Source organism: Nyctereutes procyonoides, unplaced genomic scaffold (assembly GCF_905146905.1).
Source record: "Nyctereutes procyonoides isolate TBG_1078 unplaced genomic scaffold, NYPRO_anot_genome, whole genome shotgun sequence".
Lineage (NCBI taxonomy): Eukaryota > Metazoa > Chordata > Mammalia > Carnivora > Canidae > Nyctereutes > Nyctereutes procyonoides.
The window spans coordinates 14,156,042-14,176,935 of record NW_026575160.1 but is presented as its reverse complement, the minus strand read 5'-3'; the positions used below and the strand labels follow the sequence as shown (position 1 = coordinate 14,176,935).

At 49.0% G+C, this 20,894-nt stretch overlaps 1 non-coding gene across 1 annotated transcript; it reads right to left on the bottom strand.

The window, feature by feature from the left end:
* Positions 1–20,288: 20,288 nt before the first annotated feature.
* On the bottom strand, positions 20,289–20,396 carry LOC129502990 (U6 spliceosomal RNA). Its single transcript, XR_008663083.1, has one exon. It is a non-coding gene; the product is annotated as a U6 spliceosomal RNA (small nuclear RNA).
* Between the last annotated feature and the right edge of the window lie 498 nt (positions 20,397–20,894).

Sequence of the window (20,894 nt, the reverse complement as noted above, 5' to 3'; positions counted from 1 at the left end):
GAAAAACATATTCCCTCCTCCCACCGCTCAGTTGTCTGGAGAGCTTGAGCCTGGGGTATCCTCTCTTCCTCCTCCCACCCTCTACCCCCAGATGTCTCCTTCCTCCTGGAAACCAAGAGAACTTTGCTATTTTTCTTCCCGAAGGAGCAGGAAATAAATGCCTTAATATTTTTTCTTTAAGGGTTTGTCTTAGCTGCTGACTCCAAATGTTTGCTGATTTTTTTTTTATTCCCCTTCCCCCATCTAGGTGGCCTTAAGCTCTCCACAGCTCGGCTTGACCTCCAGGTGGCTATTCGTAGAAGAAATCGTTTTCCCATTTGCTTGGGCCTCGCCTGCACTTCAGGTATGTAGGGTGGGGAGAGGTTCTACGAATGGCCTTTTTTCTTTTCTTGTCCATATTTTAAGGTATTCGTTCAGAGTCAACGAATTCCTCTGGAAACAGGTTTTGCGAGTGAAGAGGCACTGAGAAATGCGGCCCCTATGACCGCAGTGCCAGAGGCTGCTTGCTGGGAAACCGTGCCGTTCTCACCCAGTAACTGGGGGCAGGGGTTGAGAGTGCCCAGCACACTGCATGGGGGTTCACCGAGCTTTGGCACACAGGGTTCTCCCCCAGGTCCTGCCCACGGGCTTCACTGGCACTGAGGGTAGAAGAGAGCCGTCACCAAAAATGCCCTGAAATAGCAAGTGACTAGGGGCACTCCTAAATATTTGAGGACAGAAAGGGAACCTCTAGGGCAGGGCTGGGGGGAGTTTGGAGTGCTTGATGTCTTTGGGAGACCTTCTCAGGTCCCCTTCCAGGGAAGGTCTGACAACCCATTAGGAAACTGACCCCTCCTTGCCAGCTCTGAGCAGCGGGCTGGGGCCAGACCGCCATGGGCGGCCAGGTCTCTCCCCACTTTGCTGTGGGCAGAAGGTAGGCTCCTTCTCCCCTGTGCTATCCCTAAAACTCTCTTTTCTCTGTCTCTCCCCAGAGCTCCTAGCTCTCAGCCATCTGGGCTGCCCCCTGCACCCCGCCCTTCTCCAAGTCCCAAGGCAAAAGCCCCAATTTCTGAGATTCTAAAGAAAAGTCTATCACTATCTTTTTTGTCTTGTTCTATCTCCTACTTTGTTCTCCTCCTCCTTTCTCTTTCTCTACTCTTCTCTCCCTTTCCCCTGCCTCAATCTAAGCCATCGGTGGGCTTGTGGAGGTCGTGGAGGAAGCAAGGGGTTCAGGCAAGACAAAAGTTCTCTTCTTACTCCTGCTTTCTACTTCCCCTCTTCAATCAGAAGATGCTCATTAACCTCGCCTGGGGTGGAGGTGGGGAGCGGGCAGGGGGATCCGGAAGGTAATGTGGGCATAAACATCTCCACTCCCGGGGACTCCCAAAGCCACCATCTGCTGAGCACTGCTAGTTCAAAACTCCTAGGGACTATTCTAAAGGTGACAGAAGCGACTGGGACTGGAGGGGATCAAACCCTAGAACCTTTTGCTGCGTCGCAGAGTTGTCCTGGGTTTCTGTCACGCCCTGCCCTTCCCAGCCAGTAGCCAGAGCCAGAAGGAGCACCTGGCTTACTCTTTCCTTCCTGTCAAAGTCGAGCCCGCAGAGCCCGTGTTGGAGCTGCCTCGGTTGGGCCCTTCCTGCACCGAGCCTGAGCTTCGCCCACCCTCTGCTCCCCCACCCCCACCCCCGCCCCCGCCTCCGCCCCCCCGCCCCCCTGAGCCTGCCGCCTTCTCACCGTCGCCCCCGCTGCGCTCACCTCCTCCGGGCCGGGTCCGCGCTGGGACTCCCTGCTCCCCGCCCCGCCCCCAGCTTTGCATTCAATGGGAGTGCTCCGCGTTTGATCCTCTTTTCCTCTGGGTTTTCCCTGCCAGATGAAAGCCTAGTGGATTGAGAGATCAAGAGGTACCACTTGAGTCTCCTTCCTGGGTCCGGCCCACCCAAGCGGGGCTTCCCCGGCTGTCCCGGGGAGGAAGGCGGCTCCAGTGGGGGCCTCAGCCTCTTCGGGTGGGGGGCTGCCTCCCGTGGGCTGCGAATCTGAAGCTTCAGGGACGCCCCCTCAGCCCCATCCCTCTCTGTGCTTCTACCTCTGCCCTTTCAAAGCAGCTTCAATCCCATCACCACCACCCCCGCCCTCCTCCTCAAGCCTCTGGGGGCCTATTGCACCCTCTGGCATAGGGGGAAAAAACAAAAATGTTAAAATGTTTAACCAAATGTCACTTCTTCCAAAAGCATCCTGTCGTCAACATCAGATGAAGAGAAGTCGAATTTTTAACAAGAGGAAGAAGGGGGGGGGTGCTGAATAAGAACACAGTTTGTTTAGCCTTTTTGTATGGGGGGGAAAGACTATTTTAATAGCATCGTTATCACTGTATCATGAAGGTTATTCCCGACGACACTAAGAAAGGTAAATTCGCAAAGAGAGTGAAGTCCGCGGGCCCGCAGAGGCCTGGGAAACCCCACGAAAGCGGAGAGGGGGTGATAGCAGCCTAAGTGGGGTCCGGCCTGGGCTCCCACTGCTTCTCACCTCCCCTCGCAGGGAAGACCCTCTTCCTCCACCGCCCAGCCCTGCTGTCCCCTCCCCCCGCTGGGAAAACGGGTTTAGGTCCAGCCGGCTCGTCTCCGATTGAAATTCTTTGGACTTCAAAAGCTCGAGGCTCCGCTTCCGCCCGGGCTGGGCTGGACCGGGGGGTGGGTGGGAACCCCCGGGGAGGAGACGCGGAGATAAGATGCGCGGCTTGTGTTAAATGGAATCGGAAGCCGGGCTTGGGTCACCAGACGCGTTGATCCGCTGGAGCCGCTACGCTTCCCCCCAAAAAACCCCCCGGCTCCCGAGAGCAACGGCAGGGGGTGGGGAATGCCTCGGTGGCCTTCGGACCCCGCTTGGGTGCGGTGGTCTGCCGCCCGAGTTATCTGCATCAGACATGCGGGGCCTCCCGGCGGCGGGCGCACGTCCGGCCCGAAAGGAAGGGGCGAAGGCTTCCGAAAGCTGGTTTGGCTGCTTCGGTGCCAGCGAAATTGTGATCAGGAAAAATTGTTTTTGCTTCTCACTTCGGTAAAACCCAAGAACAAAGGGCGCTTGCTTTTAAACAATAAGCGTTGCCCAACTGTCGTGGATGTTGATCTTGGGCCCTTGTCATCCAGGCCGTGTCTCCGGCTTGGACATCGGAGTTCCCGCGTGGCTGGGTCTCCGACACCGGAATCATGGGGGTGAAGGGACTTCTGGGGTTGGTCCCTGTCTTGTCCCTTGCAGCTGCCAACGCCCACGTGAAAACCCCAAGCGCAGAAGCACCGCGGAGCGCGCCCTCCAGGAGCGAGGTCCCCTCTCGATCTCAGACGCCCAGAGGTCCGGATGCCAGAGGATCACACCTAGTCCACTTCCCCCAACCCCTCGCCCACCCCATAGAGGGAGTCCCTGGCACACTAGCTTGCATGGGGGACCACAGAACAGTTTCTCCTGCAGGGAGAACATGCAGCTTCTGGAACTCTGGTTTGGACAAGTGCCCCTTCTCTCCGCACCTCCCAGAGGGAAGGGCCAGGAGTCTGGGACAGAAAACTGGATGCTTTCTGCCCACTGCTCCTTAGGTCCTTGGAGCCAGCCAGCCCTGCAGCGGCTCTTGCATCTACTCCTGTTAGCCCCAGGTTCCTATAGGTCTTAGGTGGCTTTCCCACCCTGAGCTTCAGACAACTGCCTGAGCAGCCCACACTCATGACTTGCCCATCCCAGGGCTGGAGGACCCAGGGCAGTCAGGATGGGAGGCCTGAGGACCTCCACAAGCTCAAGGCTTGCTTCTGCCTCAAGCCACCAACTGGAAGGTTTCCTTTTCTCGTGGAGGACCAATTCCCCAACATCCAGCAACCAAAGCCCAGGTATACCTCTCCTCCCACCCTGACAGAGATAGTATGAGTTTTTCCTTCATCATTACTATCCTGAAATTTCCTTTCATTACAAGCCCATTTCTCGTTTAATCTACCCAACATTCCTTTAAAAGTCTTCAACGTGCCTTAGTGCCTTTTCTCTCACAGTGATAAGGTAACCAGTGGTCTTGACTCAAATGGGCCTGGCTGAGTGCAAAACACTAGACCGGCCAGTCCCTCCCTGGCCTTCAGGGATGCCTCAACACCCAACAGTGCCTTAACTCTATGAAGCAATCCTCCACAAGCCTCCTGCCCCTTCTGGGATCTAGGTAGGACCAGGGGCCCCTCAGAGAGGTTGTCCACGTGTCTTCAGAACCAAAAGGCTCAGAGCCCACATTTCTGGACTGCTCTCACTCTGCCTCATCCATGATTTCCCAAGAGGGCAAAGAGAAACCCTATCTGGAAATCTGGGGACCCCACATGATCAGAGTAATCACTGTTCTAAGCATTTCAGCTACATTAGCTCTTTCCACCCTCACAACAAGCCTGAAGAATATAATATAAATCATCCCTCTTTTGCAGCTGAGTGATCTGAAATGCAGAGAGAAGGCCCACATATAACTGACAGTGAAGACTGAACTCCTATCCCTCTGGCCTCAAGTCCCACTCACAACAACTGGAGCTACTAGAAAATACCAAGCATTGCATTCTGAGTCTTTCTTTCCAAGAACTCCACTTGTGGTTTTTGCCAAGGCCTTTTCTCCTCCTCCTCACTCCCTAAGAATTCATTGGGATTGGGAGAAGTGGGGGTAGGGGTCCCAACTAACATCTGGCCATTCATTCTGACCATGAAGAAGAGTAAAGATTAAAAAAAGTTCATTTGGAAATGTATCCTGGGGAAGGCCTCCAGGTCTTGCCCTCTTTTTAAGACAGGGATCAGAGGCTGAGTGGGGATTGTGTATGCACTCACAGGGAGGCTGCAGCCATCCTTAGGACAGTTGGGGTAGGAGAGCCTAAGTGTCCTGCCCTGAGCACAGGGGAAGAGTTTTCAGGTGTGAGTTCCAAAATACCAGGAAGATAACTTCAGCAAGTGATTCTGGAGACCCTAAGAGACAAAGTCCAGTCCCTCTGTGATCATAAAAATCCACTGAGGCCCTGAGCATCCATCTGGAAAGGGGGCAAAATTCACTAGAGTTATACTTGCCCACTTGAACCTCTTGGGACTCATGACCCCTTCACATATCTGGCAAACCTCTGCCCCGGAAAAGTACATAGAAGCATTGAAGTTAGCTGTCCACTTCTGAGATTCCTCTCCCCACAATAGCCCCATGCCAACCAACAAAGCCCAGACACAATTGCCAGATCCTTTTGATAGGGGGTATTGCTTTACCAAGGTGTTTTCTCTGACAAGGCAGCTGCCTCCCTCAAACCGTCCTCCAGGATTGATTGACCCAAGGAACAAAACCTGCGGGTATGGCCAGGACTCCCCACCCTGCATTTTGACCTGAGCATATTCTTCAGGCTCTGCACTTGCCTCCATGGTGCATGGAGGCCCTGGAGGTGTATGCTGAGAGAGAATGGCCAGGCTGGGGCTTCTGTAAAAGACACAACTTGGTTTGGCCTAAGGGTAAGGGGGAAATGCAATGCAGGGAACTGGCCAGTTATTATCAGGGAGTCCTGTACACCATGGGTTGGTTCCTTTACTCATGGAGAGGGACAGGGAGAGAGACAGTTTTCACTTTTTTGTGTTTGTAAATAGATTTTGTTCAGACACAAACCCTTTCCAAGCCCTGGACTGGCCAAAGGCCAGATGAGCCTGAAAGCCCTGCCCTTTCCCCAGCAGTGCCCTCTCCACTCTCATCCCTGTTCAGGAAGAGGGAAGTGGCCTACTGTGGCCTGGCCAGGGTGGTCCAACAGGGGGATGGACGTGGGGACCCTTATCTGGGTGGAATCATTTTACCCCATGGGATCTCTCTTCTACGACTCCACTAACCCTAAATGGCCCTAAAAGCTTCTTCCCGGGTGCGGGTTTTCTTCTGGGAGTGTTTCTGCGAGCTCACTGGCCCTACGTCTGTCTCTCCTGGTTCCCTGGCCAAGGAGCAGACCCACCTCCTTCCTCTCTCTCCACTCGGCTTCTCCGGGCCAGGAGACGCGGTGGCGCCGGCCTGCAAACGGAGTCGGAGTCCCGCGGTGGGGGCAGGAGAACCGCCCCAAGGCGAGGAAGTCCAACCGGTTGGGCGGGCTAAGCCTCGCCCTCCCGCGAAATGGAAAAACCCTCGTGGTGAGGAGTTCTGGGGCCTGATTTTTATAGAGCCCTCTCCTGACCCGGACTAGTTCCATTCCTCCCACTGAGCTTCGCAGAGCCCCAAGGGGGTGCAGTTCCTCGCGTCGTGCAACGGGAAACCGACTCTTAGGTTGCGGAACCTGCCTAGGGTCCCCCCCCCTCCCCCGGGGAGTGGCCCGGCTAGGATTTGAACCCGAGTCGTCCAGCCTGCAAAAGCCCGGTTCTCTCTGATGTTAGCGCTGCGCGCCCAGGGCCGAGGACGGCGTCCCCTAACAGCGCAGGCCGACAACCGGGGTGCCTTGGGTGTGACTGGAAGCCGCGGCCAGGGGCCACCCTTCCCAGGTTTGGCGGGCGCTGCCCCTGCGGCGGCCGGGGGTCGGCGGGAGCCGCGCGGGGCTGTTACCGTAAGTCTCAGAGGAGCGGGGCACAGGGAAAGGTGGCTGAGAACTGGAAGGGCCGGAGGGCGCCGCGACGTGGAGGGACTGCGTTCCCGGCTCGGAGGCCTGGCCTGGAGGGAGGGAGGGAGGGAGGGAGGCTCGCCCGCCCCAGTGAGCTTCGCACGGTGGGGTACCAGCTAGGAGGAGCCCGCTGCAGTGAAGGGAGAGCAGGAGGGATGTGGGCCCAGAGGACAGGGTGTCCCCCGCCCGGGACGGGGGCGCGCTCCCAGGCTGCTCCGGACGAGTCTCCGTCCCTTCCGTCCCCCGCAGGGCCCTGCCAGGTGCGGCCTGAAGCCGCCAGAGAGGCCCTTTCCGGCCTTGAAGCCGGTCGGCCTTCCAGCCCAGTCCCCGCGGCCCTTTCTGCGCCCTCCTCCCCTCCCTCCCCTTGCTGCGACGGGGACAAAGCGTAGCTCCCGAATTGCTGTCTTGGTGCGCCCCCCACTGCCGACCGTCAGAGGCGGAAGCTGCGGTGCGTCCAGCATCCTCGCTGGCTGGGATCCCGCGGCTCCGCCCGAAGCCTCCATTCCCCTCCCCCAGGGCAGCCTACCTGCCTAGGGAGGGAGCCCCACCCCGCCCTAAGTGCCCGCCTTCCGAGCTGGACCCCAGGAAGGGGGGGTGGCGGTTCGCGGCCCGAGGCCTAGGCTTCTAGGGGCCGGTCACCAACCATGCGGGGGTGAGGGGCTGGAGGGAGCTAGGTAGGGGCTCTCTTAATACGCTACCTTCCTTCCTCCTTTGAGAGGGGGCTTGAAACCCTGACCCCAACCTCTTAAGGCTTGTAGAAGACGGGGGGGGGGGGGGGGGGGGGGGGGGAGGGCTTAGGGATGCCCGCGATCAGCCAGGATGATCAATCACGCCCCCAACACATGCGTGGACCCTATTCGTCGTGGGCACGAAGCCCAGGCTATTGGGGAGCCTCTTAGACAACCTTGTCTCCACAGTCCTCAAACGCTTCTACTTTGAGCCTCACTTAGCTTTGAGGCCCACTTACAAACAACATAGCAAGTTCCCCATTCCCTTTGGCAGTGTTTGTTGAAGTGTAGTCCCTGTACCACCTGGGAACTTGTAAGAAATGTAAATTTGAAGGTCCCACTGCAGTATTAATGAATTAGCAACTCTGGAGAGGGAACCAGCAGTCTGTTTTCACAAGCCCTCGGAGTGATTTTTGGTGCACACTCCAGTTTAAGAACTGCTGCCTTATGGATTCCATCACCCTAGTTTCTAAGTTCCCATGATTCTCCACTGTGCCTGGAATATTTGTTTGCCTCAGTATAGAACTTTATGCCTCTGTTTATTCACTCTTGTTCTTTCCATTTTACTGCCTCCACGTATCTCTTTGTGCATTAACTCATTACCTAATGATGGCATTATCACCTAATGACGTCATTATCTAATTTAGCTCCTCACTCATATTCTCATTTATCTCAATTATCTAATTAGCCTAAGTCCATGGCTCCCCTGGTTGCAGATCAGAAACTGCTTTGTAACTGCAGGAGCTGGAACAGACTGGAAAACCTGCCCTACTCAGAGATTTCTCTCGCAAAAGGGAGTCAGAGGCCAAGTTATGATTGGTTCACTGGCTATAGAGGGGAAAAGAGCAACCCTTCCATGTTTGGGTATGCATCCTGATAGAGAACAAATGGAATGGAAAGAAGGGCCTTGGGAGTAACTGGGGACAAGGAAATTGAGGCACAGAAATAGACTTTCTTGGGGTGTCCCTCAAAGACTATGGGCAGGGACCCAAAGGACCCAGCACCAGCTCGAGATACACAAGTATCTTTATTGTGGATATCTCAAGATGGTGATTGAGCCATTTGTTGGTGGCTGGTTAAAAGCAAGCAGCTTTAGTAGGAGCCAAAAAAGCCTGAGCCTTGTAGCTATTGATATAGATGTGTTTTCCTTCAGTCAGACTTTCCTAGTATCAGACATATTCTGGGATGCTATTTAATAGGCTAAATGTATAGCTAATATTATAAAGTAGGCAGTGCGAGGCCACGGTGCTACCAAAAATATCCAATAAAGGTAGCTGTCAAGATCTTCTGTGTATAGAGTGCTATTTAAATGTTTTACATGCATTATATCACTTAATCCCTACAGCTCGTAAGAGATGGAGAAACTAAGTCAAAGATGGGTTAAATGCTACTCAAGATCACATGGCCTGCTGGTGGCAAGAGGTAATATTTGAATCCCAGTAGTGTGAAGCCATAGGCCAGGCTCCTATTCTACTTAATAAGAACTTCACCAGGCATTACTACCAGTAGTATTAAAAATCATTAACAGTTGGTCTTTTCCCACAAGTAACATTTTCAGTCACTGCCTCCATTTGATAAAATAGTTCCGTGTAATAGGAAGAATAGGTATTAATATAATCCCCATTTTATGGATAGGAAACCAAGACCCAGAGGGGTTAAGTGCCTCTGCCCAGATCACCCAGCTAATGAATTGCAAAGCAAGGAGCACTGTTACTCCTTTTGACATCTTTGTCTTTGTTTCTCATTTTTCTTTCATCTCACTTTAGACACATATTCATGTATCATCATATTAATCCTTGACATGTCTCCATTAGCTTAGGCTGCTCCAAAGGACTTCTCTGTCCAGCATTTGGTTTGCTCCTCCTACCATCCCTAAGGAGGTGGCAGAGGCCAGAGTTGTTCTTTCCAGTTTCTAGTGGAGGAAGCCAGGATTTGGAGAATTCAGAGGACTTGACCAAGGTCACAGAGCCACAGTAAGGATCAAAGCCTCAGACTTCTCACAGGCAAGAGTGGATTTTGAGAGAATCCTTCAGAATGAATGAATGAATCATTCTTACTCCCTGGCCCATCCTTAAAGCCTGGCAGTACCGACAAAGGAAATAATTTATAAGTATTCAAAACATACTGTGCTATTAATGCAACTTTTTATTATAATGGACTTACAGTTGTTTCATAACTTCTATTATTGGCAATATGTCAACTTTGGAATGTTTTCATAATTATTCTAGAGTCAGCCTTACTGTTCTTGGAAAGAATTAGAAGAGGAAAGAAAGGTCACTGTTTTAAAAATAGGCATGAAAATAAATAAATAAATAAATAAAAATAGGCATGGAAAGGGCCAAAGGAACCCAGATCCAGGATGTAACTCTGCCCTGGTCTTTGGCCCTGAGGAAGGGGTCTGTACTTTCACAAGTGGCAATAGGCCATGATTTTCATCTTAAATATGGCCTGTCAGCACCTGAAGAGTCAGATTACCTCCAAAAATGGACCAGTTTTCTTTCTATTCCTCTCTTCCATCACAACTCCCATTTTTCTCCCCAATATACACAGTGGAAAATGGAGAAGTTCATGTGCTCATGCTCTAAGGTAAGAGCATGATAGGTACACTTTCACTTATGTCTCACAACAATCCTCAGAGGGGAGCATGGGGCCCCCCACTTCATAGGTGAAGAAACTGAGGCATAAGGAGGTTAAGCAACTGATCTGAGGTTACACAGGTAAGTGAATGAGAGCCAAAGGAAAACCCAGGCTTGTAAATATACAGCTTACCTTCCAATAGCTATGAATCCACTTTTCCCTATGGATGCAAATTCTGATATCTTCTGATCCAGCAGAAAGGAGCAGCAAGGAGCTGGTCTGCTGTGCAGTGAGGCCTGGATTTTGAGTCCAGGATGGAGAGAAACAGATCCCAGGGATTTTTGGGAAGATAGAGGACAATCTGCAGCTGCTATGAGAACAGAATTGGTGGTGGAAGAGTGCTCTCAAATTTGCCCAGCCAAGATTTCTTATACTTCAAAGACAAATGGTGACAAGGTAAGAGCATGCACTTGGAAGCCAGACAGACATGAGCTTGGACCCCCACTCTGGTACTTACTAGCCAGTGACCTTGAGCAGACCAAAGGTGCAAGATATCTGATCTAAGATACAGCTGCCTGCCTCTCAGAGCTGTTCTGAAGATTTGATGAGATGTGAAATGGAAAAGGCCCAGCACATGGAGCACTTGGGTGGCTCAGCTGGTTAAGTGTCTGCCTTTGGCTCAGGTCATGATCTCAGGGTCCTAGGATGGAGCCCCACATTGGGCTCCATGCTCAGCAGGGAATCTGCTTCTCCCTCTCTCTCTTTCTCTCTTTCTGTCAAATAAATAAATAAAATCTTAAAAAAAAAAAAAAAAAGGAAAAGCCTAGAACAGTTCCTGGCCTATGATGAGTACTCAGTGAAAGCAAATTCCCTCTTGTCCCACTGTAGCAGTGCCTCTAGCTCACCTACTATGTCTGTGATTTTCCTTTCTCAATAGTGTACCCCTGGTCAGTGAGAATCAGCAGTGAATGTAACATGCAGGCGAATGGTGCCCAGAGAACCAATAATACGTTTGTGCCCCTCTCCCTACACTCTCATCAACATTTTACCAGTAACATTTCCCAGGAATAAATAACCACAGTGCATCTGAGCATTTGTTGGAGTTCAACAAATATGCAGATGGTAGGTGCATAATGAGGTAAAGAATTATCTGGCTTGCATCTTTGCAGCACCATCATAGATGGCATCCAGGATCCTGTGTCCTTTCTGTAACTCCATCCACAGAGATCTAAGGTAATGAGAAGAAAATCAAAACATGCCTCATGTGCTAATAGAATTTTTCCTTTATGGTAGTTTTTTTTTAATTTTTAAAAAATTTATTTATTCATGAGAGACAGAGACAGAGGCAGAAGGAGAAGTAGGCTCCATGCAGGATGCCTGATGTGGGACCCGATCCTGGGTCTCCAGGATCACGCCCTGGGCTGAAGGCAGTGCTAAACTGCTGAGCCACCCGGGCTGCCCCTTTATGGTAGTTTAAAGGTATAGCCAGGTGATCCATAAATCATAATAAATGTAGGGGCAGTTTAGTATAAGAGTTAAGTGTACAGACTCAAGTTAGATTGTTTGAGTTCTAATTCCAACTCTGCCACTCACTATGCTGTGTGATGTTGGACAAGTTACTCAACTTCTGCGAGAGAGCCTCCGTTGCCTCATCTGTAAAATGGGGCCATAGGACAACAAAATGAGTTAGTACATATAAAGCACTTAAAAGAGTCCCTAGCATATACTAAGCTCAATAAATGTTAACTATTATTACTGTGGTGTGTTACTTCCGTGAATGTGAGCCTAAGGGAGTTCTCTGAGTTTGTGGAATGACGGGAAGATAAGTGAAGCAAGAATCCTCTGCAACCAGTAGGTTGCAACCTGTATTTAGGGTTTCAGTACTGGCTCCACCGCTAGTGGGCTTGGACGAGCTACTCAACCTTCAGGAACTCCTGTTTACTCCCGTGTAAAATGAATGTGAGTAAGCTGCCTCACCTTCTTCACATAGTTATGGCCCCAAATGGAGCCCTATTGTTATTTTAGCTTTTAACCTTTGAACACATAAAGGTTTTCTTCTGCTCATTAAGTAGTACACCCTCTGGGAGGAGCCACTTGGTAAGCCAACACCTGCTCAGTCCTTAGTGACACATCAGCACTTTACCAGTATTGTAGGAAATGGTGAGAGGGAGGCAATGGTGAGAGGGAGGCGGGAGACAGGATTGATGAAATGAGGAGAGTAGGAGATGAGAAGACTTCCACGATTTCTCATTTCCTTCACAGGCTTAACCGAGGAGCATCCTGCCCAGTGCCTTACAGTAATGTCACAGGCTTAATGCCACAAATATTGTAAATTGCCAAATGAGAATGGTTCCTGCCCGTCTCTTTTACATTTTGAGGAAAGAGAGAATATTTTGGTGATGTGGGACTTTCTTCAGTATCTATGGGTTGAGAATAGTATAAGCAATGAGAGGAAGACACCATGTTGGGCAGTTTTTCACGGAACTTTGGGAGATGGAAAGAATACATTACAAGGATTTCTCCTTTCTCCAGAAGGCTGACTTAAAGGTTTAGCAAATTTGGAAAGCAAAATTACCTGAATCCTCACTAGCTTCTACTCCCAGCTTCTTGTCTCTGTGCCCAGCAGAAGATTCTGAGGTTATTAATCTTCCTGGCGAAGGTCCCCAAACCCCCAAAGAACATTTTGGTTTGACTGAATTGAAATAATATTTACTGCCATCCTACTATGTGCCCTACACTGTGCTAGTCACTTGGTAACAGAGTTACTGCAACAGAAACAGCTGTCTCCCCTTCTTTCATGACGAAAGAGCATCCAAACTTCAGTTGTCCACATGGCTTTCAAGTCTAAAGTCTGCCTCTCCTGCAACTAGGAGTAGGCTTAGGACTAAATTCAGCAGACCAAATATCAGCAGAAATGTCATATAGCCGCTTCCAGGCACCTTCCTTATGAAACAGAAATATGTAAGCCCTTTGCACAGTCTCCTTTATCGTTCCTCTGTCCGGCTGCCCGCGGCTTGTGTCCTGACATCCTAGACCTAGGTATGGCACGGCAACAAAGTGGAAGAACCCTGGCTCTCTGACATCATGGAGCACCACACAAAAAAGACCAAAGGCCTACAAGAGAACGGGAATCATAGGAGTCACGTTTTCTGAATTAAAAAGATCAATAAAGAGGGGTGCCTGGGTTGGTTAAGCATTGGCCTTCAGCTCAGGTCCTGATTTCAGGGTCCTGGATTGAGCCCCACATGGGGGCTCCCTGCTCCATGAGGAACCTGTTTCTCCCTCTCCCCAACCTCCCTGCTCATGCACTCTCTCTGGCTTTCTCTCTCTCAAGTAAATAAATAAATAATCTTTAAAAAGATCAAGAGGGGGGATCCCTGGGTGGCTCAGAGGTTTAGCGCCTGCCTTTGGCCCAGGGCGCGATCCTGGAGTCCCGGGATCGAGTCCCACATCAGGCTCCCGGCATGGAGCCTGCTTCTCCCTCCTCCTGTGTCTCTGCCTCTCTCTTTCTCTCTCTCTCTCTCTCTCTCTCTCTCTCTATGTCTATCATAAATAAATAAATCTTTAAAAAAAAAAAGATCAAGAGGGAAAGAAAGAGAAAGGCCTATTAAAAAAAGTAGATTTCCCAAGTTGTTCTAGGTGGTGATACAGTGGTGTGTGTGTGTGTATGGTATTTTCCACTGACAAGTTATATAACATCTTTGTAGAACCTCAGTCAATACTAAACGTTTTTTCTGGGCAGGCAGTGAACCAAGGAAAAAGTTGCTAAAGCATAACCAACGAACTAATTATGTTTTATGTATACATTATGCCACTTAAAATTTGGGGGGGCACCTGGGTGGCTCAATTCCTTAAGCATCTGCCTTCGGCTCAGGTCATGATCTTAAGGTCCTGGGATCGAGCCCCCCATCAGGCTCCCTGCTCCACTGGGAACCTGCTTCTCCCTTTCCTCCTGCCCCTCCCACCTGCTTGTCCTTGCTCTCTCTCTCAAAGAAATAAATAAAAAATATTTTTAAAAAATTATTTTACCTGCACAGTAATAATATCCAAGTGAGATATTGTTGAAAGGTTATGAAGAAGGCAAATGAGAAGTTTCTCTAGAGATAGAATGAAAATGAGCAAGCCTTTCTCTGAAGACCAATTCAGAAAAACAGCCAACTCTTTCTGTTTTTATTCTGTTCTCAATTTGCTGTGAGACTTTAAGTGAGCCATTAAACAACTTGGACCTTATTAAAATGGGGTGGTAATTTCATATAGAGTAAGTATTGTTAGGCCTTCTTGTTTTTAAACACACAAAATGTAGCTTTGGTAAGCTGTTCACTTACTGCTAGGGAGGTAAGAGGATAAGTCTGAAGAGCTAATGCAGTTATGGATAGATATTCCATATGCTAACTTAACATAAATGCTTCAAACTTTTATTTCCTTGATGGAGAAACATCAGGATCTCTGGCCTATTTTACATGCTTTAGCCTTGGGTGGGAAATGCCCCTAAGTAAAATAAGAAGCCATTTCAGAAGTATTTCTCCTTTCCCACACCACTTATTATCTCTAACAACTCATTTTCCATCCACCGTGTTTCCTTGTACTGGTTTTACGATAGGGAGTCTCCAGCACTGTGAACCCTCTGCAAGTCTAGCCAGTTCTTTCTGGCTCCCTGCTGAAAAATGGAGGACAAAACTCAGAATTATGACAAGGCTGGCCATATGATACGGCCATTACTTTTCTGGTTTCCATCTACCCTGCAGGTGGCAGGTTTGAAGGTTTGGGGAAATTCCCTGATGACTAGGTACACCAATTTCCAGTGGAGTCACATGAGCATGTTCAAATATAATTGCCATAGTACTGGCCAGGTCTATTTTCAGGCTGTGCATAAGGATGAAGAACAGCTGCCCATGGGTCTCTAAAGTCTCTCATATAAGAACCTAGTACCTGAGAGCTGAAACTAAGACACATGCATGGCCTTATGGATTCTCTCCATTCTATAAGTGTAGTTGGAGGCAAGGGAAGTTTGGCTGGTCTGACCAATGACTACTAGGTCAAAAGCTCTAGTCTAGGTAAGAGTCATGTGCAACATCTTTGGCCAATGGCTGTGCTGTCTTGAGGCCCCAGGCAGCCAAGAAAAGTGGTCAGGAAAGCCGGCTCTAAACCTGCCCCTGGGGGCAGCCCGGGTGGCTCAGCGGTTTGGCGCAGCCCTCAGCCCAGGGCGTGATCCTGGAGACCTAGGATCCAGTCCCATTTCGGGCTCCCTGCATGGAGCCTGCTTCCCTCTGCCTGTGTCTCTGCCAGTCTCTCTCTCTCTCTCTCTCTCTCTCTCTCTCTCTCTCTCTCTCATGAATAAATGAAATTTAAAAAAACAAAACAAACAAAAAACCTGCCCCTGCCATTGCCTGTCTGGGTGACCTTGCACTAGTCACTTGACTCTTCTGTGAATAGAGTACCGATCCCAAGTCTGCTACCCAGTGGGAGACCTTAGCCAATTCACAGCTTTGGGTATCAGAGGAAGCCAAAAGGATTTGTTTTCTGGCATGCCCCCATTATGGCATTCTGTGACTCCAGCTGGGACACTAACTAAAGCCTCTAGTTTTGTTTTGGTTTTTGTTTGTTTGGTTGGCTGGTTGATTGGTGTTTTGTTTTGTTTTGTTTTGTTTTTGCATGTTGGCAGCTGATTTGAATTGTTTTAAAATTCGGGATTGGCCAACAGCTCTAGGCCAGAAATGGTCTATTAGGCCAATTGCAGTCCGCTGACCCAAGGAAGAGTTTGACTAGGTGGGGACCTGGCAGGGGGGAATATCCCATACGTGAAGAACACAGATAACTCTGGCCAACGGTGGGCTGGCTGGTCTGAGCCCCAAAGCTCTACCGCTCCTACCCCAGCCCACCCTAAACGGCTGAGGTCAGCCTGGGTCTAGTTTCCTTTTCCCACCGGTGGGACTTACTCTCCACTGAAAGGTGGGCAGGCAGGAAAGGAGTGCGTTGCCGGCAGGAACCGGGCCCTCGGCGCTCAGGCTTTGGCTGTGGGTCCCCTGCCCCCTGGGTGCCCCAAACCCGAGAGGCGCGGGGATGCGCGTCGGAACCTCGGCTGCCGGCAGGTGCGCGGCGGCGCGGGGCCAGCGAACCCGGCGGCTCCGGGCGCCCCGGCAGCGCTCACGGACGAACCCCCGGGCGCGCGGCCCCGGCTGCGGGGCGGCGGGCGGGGCTCTCAGTCGCGGGGGGGCGGCGGCGGGGCCCCGGAGCCTGCGCCGCAGCCGGGGAGGGCCCCGAAACCAACCGGACGGACTTGTGGGGAGGAAATTCGATCCTCGGGCCCTTTGCTGCCCGAGCTTAAAAATGGATTCTCCATCTGCTGCGAAAGCCTCGGGCTCCGAGCGGCTGCATCCTGGCCCCTGGGAGTCGTGGGGAGCCCTGCAGGCACCCCGACCCGCGGAGTGCTCACCTGCCCCTTGCTCGGACACACACTGGCGCTCCCTGGCGCTCGTGTGCCTTTCGAAGGCCGCTCACCTATTTTCAGCCAAGCCCAAAGGGGAGATGATGCTCTGTCAAGTTCAAATAAAGAAACCTGGAATCCCCGGGTGGCTTGGCGGTTTAGCGCCGCCTTCAGCCCAGAGTGTGATCCTGGGGACCCGATATCGAGTCCCGTGTCGGGCTCCCTGCACAGAGCCTGCCTCTCCCTCTGCCTGGGTCTCTGCCCCTCTCTGTGTGTGTCTCTCATGAATAAATAAGTAAAATCTTAAAAACACACACAAATAAAGAAACCTATTTTATTTTTTAAGATTTTATTTATTTAATGAGAGACATAGACACAGGCAGAGGGAGAAGCAGGCCCCACGCAGGGAGCCCGACGTGGGACTCGATCCCGGGTCTCCAGGATCACGCCCTGGGCTGAAGGCGGCGCTAAACCGCTGAGCCACCCGGGCTGCCCCAGAAACCTATTTTCTATATAATTCAGTTTGTCCAGAAGAACTTTGAAGACGGATGACAACATTCAAGGACACTGTTAGCCTCACTCTATTGGTGAAACGTAAACAACAACAACCAACCAGATAAAACTTCTTTGGAGGCAATTTTGACATTTATGAATTTAGTTATTATTTCGTTTGTCCCCACAATCTCACTTTTTGAAGATTTTCCTACACAATGCTTTCAAAAAGATTTACGATGCCATTTTAGTGATAATGAAAAAGTGGAACTAACCCGACTATTCATCAATAGAGAAATAAATTGGCTGAATATATAATGAGTACACATATCAAGAAATACTGTATGTAAAAGACAAGCTCACAGGCAAACAGATCTAAGCTTACATTAAATGAAAAAGAAAGTGAATTATAAAAGACAGTAGATATGGTAGGACTCCATATTCGTTAAAATGCAGAAACAAATTGTGAGTAAATGTCTACAACTCACTCGGATAGCATTAGTGACTTCTTATTTCATAGATGATTTTACAGGAAATATATGTATATTTTACATGTACATACATCTGGAGAAATGTCTACCTAACTGTTACATTGTTTATCTTTGGGGTGATCCTGAGAGGAGGGAATGTGGAGCATTAACTTCCTACACTATATATTTCTTCAAAGTTTGATTTCTTTTAAAATAAGCATGCATTAATTTTGTATTTCCTACACACCAAAAACAATAAAGATTTTTTAAAAAATCATACCCCTTTCCATCCCAAGACCACCAGATGGTTATCACTTGTCCACTCTTCTCTGATCTTTCCATTACTATGTTAACTTTCCCTTCAAATTCTTCTCATCCCTGTACAGTATCCACTTACAAATTGCCTATTTAATGTGTGCAAATAGTTTTTTTAGATCCTTTAAACCCAAAGAATGAAAGAAGTGAGAATATTCCTTCCACTTTATCTATTCACACTATTCAAACAGAAAGATTAGGTGCAGCTTGGGGGGGAGGGGGACTTGAAAGCATTGCAATTTTTAATTCATTACTTCTCAAGTTTTGTGTGGATGTGGCACATATTCTCTCTCAATGCAGCCAACCAGGAGAGATCTTTATTTTTTTTTAATTTTTTATTTATTTATGATAGTCACAGAGAGAGAAAGAGAGAGAGGCAGAGACACAGGCAGAGGGAGAAGCAGGCTCCATGCACCGGGAGCCCGATGTGGGATTCGATTCCGGGTCTCCAGGATCGCGCCCTGGGCCAAAGGCAGGCGCCAAACCGCTGCGCCACCCAGGGATCCCCCAGGAGAGATCTTTAAAACACGGTTTTTGTTTCTTTTTAATCCAGGAAGGCAGAAAGGCATTACACTCTGAAGGAAATACCACTGAAAAGTTGAACAGGATTTTCAGGGACGGGAACTGGAGTGGGAAAGGCACTCTTGGCTGAAGGAGGGTCACTGTGAAAGAGGCTAGGAAGGGGAATGTGACCTGCACTATGGGCTGGGATTCTGGGATTGTTTAAGCTAGCCTGAACGTCGTCTCAGAAACATGAGCTCAATTCATACTATGGGAAATAAGCATGGCCACACTTCAAACATGCAGAAATGAAGGGCTCGTCTGGCATTTTAAAATATTTATATAGAAAAATGGCACCCAGCAGCAATAAACTGAGTTGGGTTCACTCTCACCTAAGTGTCTGATAGTGTTCTTTTTTTTTTTTTTTTGATAGGGTTCTTTATTACACATAAAACAACATTGTGGGCAGCCCCAGTGGCTCAAGCAGTTTAGTGCTGCCTTCAGCCCAGGGTGTGATCCTGGAGACTCGGGATTGAGTCCCACATGAGGTTCTCTGTGTGGAACCTGCTTTTCCTTCTGCCTGTGTCTCTACCTCTTTCTCTGTCTCTGTGTCTCTCATAAATAAATAAAATATTTAGGGGCAGCCCCGGTGGCCCAGCAGTTTAGCACCGCCTTCGGCCCAGGGCGTGATCCTGGAGACCCAGGATCCAGTCCCACCTCGGGTTCCCTGCATGGAGCCTGTGTCTCTCTCTGTCTGTCTCTGTCTCTGTCTCTCTCTGTGTGTCTCTCTCATGAATAAATAAATAAAATATTTTTAAAAATAAATAAAATCTTTAAAAAAAATCATATTTCCTCAGGCAAAGCCTCAGAATATTCCAGGATCATACATATAATTCAGTTTTTGCTCAGACTCTTGATGTCACTCTCCTCCTTTTCATATGCATTAGTAGCATCATTGTAAAATGCAAGTGTTCTGGAACAAACTACCTGGGTTCCGATCCTGACTGCCATGTATTAGCTTATGATTTTGGTCAAGTTATTTAAACTCTTCTGTGCTTCAGTTTATGACCTCTGAAATGGAGATAACACTACTCATTTTATAAGATGTTATGCAATTTATTTTTTAAATTTTATTTATTTATTCATGAGAGAGGCAGAGACACAGGCAGAGGGAGAAGCAGGCTCCTTGCAGGGAGCTTGATGTGAGACTCGATCCCTGAATTGGGATCACGACCTGAGCCGAAGGCAGACACTCAACCACTGAGCCACACAGGTGTCCCAGATTTATTTATTTATTTGAGAGAGTGTGTGTATGAGCAGGGGAGGGGCAGAGGGAGAAAGAGAATCTCAAGCAGACTCCCCACTGAGCAGGAAGCCCAGCTCCCCTGGATCTCAGAACTCTGAGATCAAAACCTAGGAGCCAAAACCAGAGTCCAACTCTCAACCAACTGAGCCACCCAGGTGCTCCTATTTATTTATTTTTATTTTAAGTAGGCTCCATGCCCAACATGGAGCTTGAACTCAGGACCCTGAGATCAAGAGTTGCATATTCTCCTGACTGAGCCAGCCAGGGGCCCCAAGAATATAAAGCTTTTTAGAATATTGAAAGTTCAATAACAGTCACCATTACCACTTACTCTCTTACAACCCCCCCAAAAACTTTATTCTTGCCCCATTCTCCCCTCAAGATACTGTCATTTCTGCATTCTCCAATTGTCTCAGTTCTATCCCTTGTTTCCTGGAGATTCTTTTTTTTTTTTTTTAGATTTTATTTATTTATTCATGAGAGACACACAGAGAGAGGCAGAGACACAAGCGGAGAGAGGAGAAGCAGGCTACATGAAGGTGCCCGATGCGGGACTCCATCCCAGAACTCCAGGATCACGTCCTGAACCAAAGGCAAATGCTCAACCACTGAGCCATCCAGGAGTCCCTTTCCTGAAGATTCCAACAGTAGCTCCTCCCCTGCTGTTTGCCTTCTCTCTCCTATCCAGTGGGTTGCAAATGACTGTACCATAGTCTCAAGAACACCTAATGGAAAACCTGGAGTCTGTTCTTCTTCTGTGATAGTTTCTGAGTTTTTAAAACAACCGTATTCACATATATTTTATATATCATAAAACTCACTTATTTGGGGTATACAACCCAACGATTTTTAGTTATTTACAAAGTGGTGTGATTATGAAAATAAAACATTTTTTTGAAAAATATGGAACACTTTATGAATTTGCATGTCATCCTTCAGCAGGAGCCAATGCTAACCTTCTCCATATCATTCCAATTTCAATATATGTGCTGCTGAAGCAAGCACAGAATAAATCAGTCTAAGATCATTTTCATCCCCCCCTCCCTACCATTGGACCCCTTTCGCCCTTTTACAGCTAATCTTTCCCACCTCCAGCTTCTGGCAACCACTAATCTACTTTCTGTTGTTATAAATTCGCCTTTTCTGGTCATTTTAGATACACAGAATCATACAATAGGTGGTCTCTTCTGTCTAACTTCTTTCGCTTGGCATAATTTTTGAGATTTATCCATGATGTAGCATATGTTAGTAGTTCAATTTCAATACTCTCTGTTTTATCACCTGTCAAAGCAGAATGATTTCTGTCATGTCTATAAGAATTATATCACAGAACATGGGGCCCCTGGGTGGTTCAGTGGTTGAACATCTGCCTTTGGCCCAGGGCATGATCCTGGGGTCCCGGAATCGAGTCCTGAGTCAGGCTCCCTGCATGAAGCCTGCTTCTCCCTCTGCCTGTGTCTCTGCCTCTCTCTGTGTCTCTCCTGAATAAATAAATTTTTAAAC